Here is a 6174-nt window from a genome sequence, read left to right on the forward strand (position 1 = left end):
ATATTTTTTATCTTTTATCTTTTACCTACGAGCAATCGATCGAGGTCCGCCATGTTTTAGGACATTCAACCCGTTAAATGTTCCTTCTAGAAGTTAGGAATATTTCCTTGAGCAGGAAGACATCAGCGCATCCTTTGCAGAGGTATTTTCAAAGTCAAATTGCAGGTTTGAGTGTGTGAGCTCTTACTCCTCCCCCAAGGACACGGGGGGTGGTGCGTGCATAATTAAATGTCCTGGTGAGTGTAATGACTTTGTACACATAGCAGAGCAGCAGTACTTGATCCTTTTTTTGGATTGCAAACATTGCTCTGACATTCCCAGCCACACGTTTTATCCTGTGTGTGTTTCTAATAACTACATTTTAATTAGCGTCCCATGACAGAACACTTTTTAAGACAGGGCATATTGACATGTATATATTCGTTAGCAGCATATTTTGGTACTGTGACAGCTTATCATATGTTGTTGCCTGTCACTACTGTACTTGTAAAATGTTTATTATTGTAAAAAGAAATTCATTGTTTAAATACAGTGTTTATGTATCAGTTGTGAAGTACAAAGGAAATAAATGCTTTATTTCACAATTTGTGTGACAAGGTGTGGGTCTATATTTTTGGGGTGTGTGTTTGGATGTGTGAGATGATGGGTGGGCATTGGTTTTGGAGTGTAGGTGTGTGGGCTTGGGTTTTCGGGTTTGGGTGTGTGGGTGTAGGTTTTGGAGTGTAGGTGTGTGGGCTTGGGTTTTTGGTGTGTGGGTGTAGGTTTTGGGGTGTAGGTGTGTGGGTTTGGGTTTTCGGGATCAGTTGTGTTTTGGGGTGTAGGTGTGTGGGTGTAGGTTTTTAGGTGTGTGGCTGTAGGTTTTGGGGTGTAGGAGTATGAGGTGGTGTGGGTATAGGTTTTGGGGTTCGGGTGTGTGTGTCAGAAACATAAAGGAGTGGTAACAGTGGTAGAGAGACACGGGAGATGTAAAAGTACTTCACTAGTCAAAGAAAAAAAAACAGGAAGGCACAAGAGCATGGAAGCTGGACCCTAGGAGCTGCAGAGGATCCAAGCACAGCTGCCTGTGTACTGAGGATTACATTGGAGGGATACGGGTTTTAATGGAATGCTGCAGTTCTAACGCCAGGAAGCTCTGCCTTAGGAATACCATGCATCTTCCGACACAGACATCATAACGCGCCGGGGGGGGATGAGGTTCACAAGGCTGGCAGCTGGCTCTGGGGAAAGACTGGCAGCTGAGGTGATTCTGCCGGGCCTGGCACCACGCTGACAGGGATCGCATGCTCTCAGTGAGGGAATTAACTGTCTTTCGTGTCTCCCCAAAGTAGCGCCTTGACTGGTAACTGCAGTACGAACTTGGCTAATCTCTACTGGGTCCAATTCTGGCTTGGTTTTCCTGTCAGGAACACCAGAGACCAGGTACAGAGAAACACAAGGTGTAAAAATGCCAAACATATTTAACTTTTGTTGAAGGTCAAAAAAACAAAATACACCCAGAAAGAGCAACACATTCAAAAATAGGAGATCAAAATGACAAAGCACAGGGAGCTAGAGCAAAACAAAAGAAGCTGTAAACTAGAGACATGAAGGGCTGGTATTGAGCTGGGAAGCTCACAATAAAACCAAGCAATGCAACCAAGAGTTTTAGGTTTAGGATTTGGGGTTTGGGTATATGAGAGGGTGCAGGTTTAGGTTTTGGGGCATGGATGTGTGGGTTTAGGTTTTGGGGTTTGGGCGTACGAGATTCATGTGGGTTTAAGTTTTGTGGTGTAGGTTTGGATGTGTGAAGGTGTGAGTGTGTCTGGATTCTGTGTTGGATGTGTGAAGGTGTGCGTGTGTCTGTATTCTGTGTTGGATGTGTGAAGGTGTGCGTGTGTCTGTATTCTGTGTTGGATGTGTGAAGGTGTGCGTGTGTCTGTATTCTGTGTTGGATGTGTGAAGGTGTGCGTGTGTCTGTATTCTGTGTTGGATGTGTGAAGGTGTGCGTGTGTCTGTATTCTGTGTTGGATGTGTGAAGGTGTGAGTGTGTCTGTATTCTGTGTTGAATGTGTGAAGGTGTGCGTGTGTCTGTATTCTGTGTTGGATGTGTGAAGGTGTGCGTGTGTCTGTATTCTGTGTTGGATGTGTGAAGGTGTGCGTGTGTCTGTATTCTGTGTTGAATGTGTGAAGGTGTGCGTGTGTCTGTATTCTGTGTTGGATGTGTGAAGGTGTGCGTGTGTCTGTATTCTGTGTTGGATGTGTGAAGGTGTGCGTGTGTCTGTATTCTGTGTTGGATGTGTGAAGGTGTGAGTGTGTCTGTATTCTGTGTTGGATGTGTGAAGGTGTGCGTGTGTCTGTATTCTGTGGGAGTAGTGAGATAAACAGTGTGTTTGTGGGTGTCCCCACCCTGTCCATCATTCCAACCTTCCAGTTATTATTTCATGAAATTTTATTCAGAGCTATTAATTGATTCTTCACGCAATGTAAGACATGCACTGCAAACAGTGGGTCTAACACAGTGGGTCTAACACAAATGGGTCTAACACAAATATTCCTCCCTTTGGGTGGAACATTTAATGTGTGATGTGTGCACAGTTCAGTTGCCTTCAGACAGTGAACATGTGCAGTTGTGTTCTGGTCATGCATGTGTGGGCCTGTGTGTGAGTGTGTGTATGTGTGTGTGTTTGTGTGACGTGGTGTGTGTGTGCATGTGTACATGTATGTGTTTGTGTGTGAGTGTGCCTGTGTGTCTGTGTCTGTGTCTGTATGTGAGTCTGTTTGTCTGTGTGTGAGTGTGTATGTATGTGTGTGTGTGTGCGTGTATGTGTGTGAGTGTGTGTGTGTGTGTGTGTGTATGTGTGTGTGAGTGTGTGTGTGGGTGTGTGTCTGTGTGTGTGTGTATGTGTCTGTATGTGAGTCTGTGTGTCTGTGTGTGTGTATGTATGTGTGTGCGTGAGTGTATGTGTGTGAGTGCGTGTGTGTGTGTGTGTGTCAGTGTGTGTATGTGTGAGTGTGTGTGAGAGAGTATGTATGTGTGGGAGTGTGTGTGTGTCTGTGTGTGTGTGTGTGTGTGTGTCTGTGTATGAGTATGTGTATGAGTGTGTGTGTGAGAATGTGTGAGTGTCTGTGTGTGTGAGAGTATATAGATTAGGATTAGTTACTAGAAGAATGTGCGAGGTGTGTGCTTGTTGTCATTTCGGGGATTCCCATCTCCCCACCTGCTCCGTCACCTTGAATGACACCTTGTAGGTTTGCTGGCCCATCTCTCCCTCCCACCTGTGAAATCAGGGCGGGGTTTCTCCATGCAGATGAGGGGATTCTGTGAAAGGGTGGGGTCTGAGTTTACCTGAGTCGACTCTCGCTGTTCTCTCAGTGTTGCTCCCCGCGGGACTGACAGTGTTCGGGATCGGAGATTGGTCGGCACTCTCTCAGGACCTCTCTCAGGACCTCTCTCAGGACCACCTCGGCCCTGTCAGTGGACCTGGAGTGCAGTGTGGACCCGGCTCTCTCCTGGGTATGTCCCCTTGTCTGCTGCTTCTCCTGTGCGTCTGTGGCAGTGCCCGGCCTGCCCCCTCTCTCCTGAACACAGGGGCTCACTGGGCTGCTGCTACACACACACACACACACACACACTCTCTCTCTCACACACACACACACACTCACACACTCACACACACACTCACACACTCACACACACTCACACACTCACACACTCTCTCTCACACACACACACACACTCACACACTCACACACACACTCAAACACTCACACACACTCACACACTCACACACTCACACACACACTCACACGCACTCACAGATCATAACTTGAATTCCTTTGTATTGACATGCTAAAAAACATAAACTCAGCAGATTGGTATGTGTTGTACATTACATTACATTATTGGCATTTGGCACTCATCCAGAGCAACGTACAGTTGATTAGACTAAGCAGGAGACAATCCTCCCCAGGAGCAATGCAGGGTTAAGGGCCTTGCGCAAGGGCCCAACAGCTGTGCAGATCTTATTGTGGCTACACCGGGATTAGAATCACCGACATTGCATCTCCCAGTCATTTACTTTAACCACTACACTACAGGCCGCCCTGTTGTACTCAGATGTGAATGGATTACAGTCTTTTTGGTGTTGAGATTTGTGAAGCAGCCAGTGCCGTGTATTTGGCATGGATGACTGGGACCTGGAAGGCTGGTGGTTCCAGCTCCAGCATCACCACAATAAGATACATACAGCTGTCTGACCTAGCCCTTAATCCCACATTGCTCCAGTGGGAATTGTCCCCTGCTTAGTCTAATCAACTGCAAATGACTTTGGATTAAAGCATCAGCTAAATAACTGTACTGTAATGCAATGTAATGGATGCTCAGGTTTACTGTGAGAGAACAGAGTTGCACAGTACTGATGATGATGATGATGACAAAGCTGATGAAGGTAGATATAATGATGATGATGATGATGGTGATGATGATGATGGTGGTGATAACCATGATGATATTGATGATATTGATGGTATTGATGGTGTTGATGATATTGATGGTATTGATGATATTGATGACAATGACGATGACTATAATTATGATGACGATGGTTAAAAACTGACAGTCTAAAATATTTAAAGTACAAACTTCAAAGCTAAAATGTTTTTTTCATTGAGTTGAGGACTCCATGGGGCTCTGTAGGAATCCCTACTTCACATGGTGGCTCAATGACACAACGTATGATAATAATGTACTATAGCTGTTACATTACATTAATGGCACTTGGCAGAGGGCCTAATGGCTGTGTGGATCTTATTGTGGCGACACCAGGGATCGAACCACCCACCCTGCATGTCCCAATCATGTACCTTAACCACTATGCTACAGGCTGCCCTGTCTCAGCTATGACCCAAACAGAACTGACCTAAATCGTCATCATCATCGTCATCATCATCATCAACATCATCATCATACTCATTATCACTGCTAATACCACTGACCACCTGTGATGTCATCAGCATGAGCCAAATGAAGGAAACTGATTTAAAAAAAAAAGTTATTTGTTAAATACTTTGTTATTTAGCCGACACTCTTTATCTGAAGGGTTTTACAATTGATGATTCTACACAGGGGACAATCCCTCCTGGAGCAATGTGGGGTTTAGGGCCTTGCTCAAGGGCCCAACAGCTGTGTCTACATCAAGCATGAATCTGATCTGTGAGCTTCTAGCTTTTCCACAATAACCTGTGCTGCCAGAGCCATGGCTATATGTCTGTTCTACACATGAGCCTTGCATGGTGCTCTTCTGCAGTGCTCAGCAAAGCCCTTTGGTTTATGCCCCCGATGAGTTCTTCACAGCTTCTGTGAAAGAGGTGAGTTTGCTTTTTCAGTCATGAGTGCACTTAGTCATCAGAGACAGGAGGAGAGACCTGGCTGAAACAGAGAAGCAGATAGAGGAGACTCTGTGGAAATGTAAATAGAAACAGAGAAATGCAGGGGCTCACAGCTCATTTCAGACGCCACTCAGCTAGGGGCGGTGGGGGGGTAGAACAGCTAAACCAAAAACTGAAGATTCAGCTCAGATATTTAATACCCTAAAACAACATCACACCCAGGAGGATGTGTCACCATGGTGTAGAGTTTCCTCTCCTTTTGGTAAAGTACAGACCTCTTCAGTGAGGGATAGTGTTAAGCCTGATTTATATTTCTGTGACAAATCTACGCAGAGGCTACACCATAGCCTACGCGTAGCCGCGTTCCCTACACCATAGCCTACAGTGTGACTGACGCGCACCTCCCCAGAAATGTAATTACACGCCGTAGCCTCTGCGTTGATTTGACACAAAAGTATAAATCAGGCTTTAGGGTTAAGGCCAGTTTTTGGTTAGATGATGTATGTTCAGCCAATTGATATCGCTGCACTGTCACCAGCCTTCCATTATCGCTCCACTTTCACTTTGAATGCTGTACCTCATAAAAAGCATAAACTAAGAATGCATCGCTAAAGTGGAATTTTTGTGAGCCAAAGACTCGGAAGCTAGTTAATGACACTTGCTAACGATAATTACATATGAAAACGTTCTATAATAAGTTTGTCACGTTAGCATGCAATTTATGTCTCAGCAATGGGCATAACCAATGATGGTAATGACATCAAATCGTCCATCGTCTGATATGAAATAAAAGTCGTTGCAGCCAAC

Source organism: Conger conger, chromosome 13 (genome assembly GCF_963514075.1).
Source record: "Conger conger chromosome 13, fConCon1.1, whole genome shotgun sequence".
Lineage (NCBI taxonomy): Eukaryota > Metazoa > Chordata > Actinopteri > Anguilliformes > Congridae > Conger > Conger conger.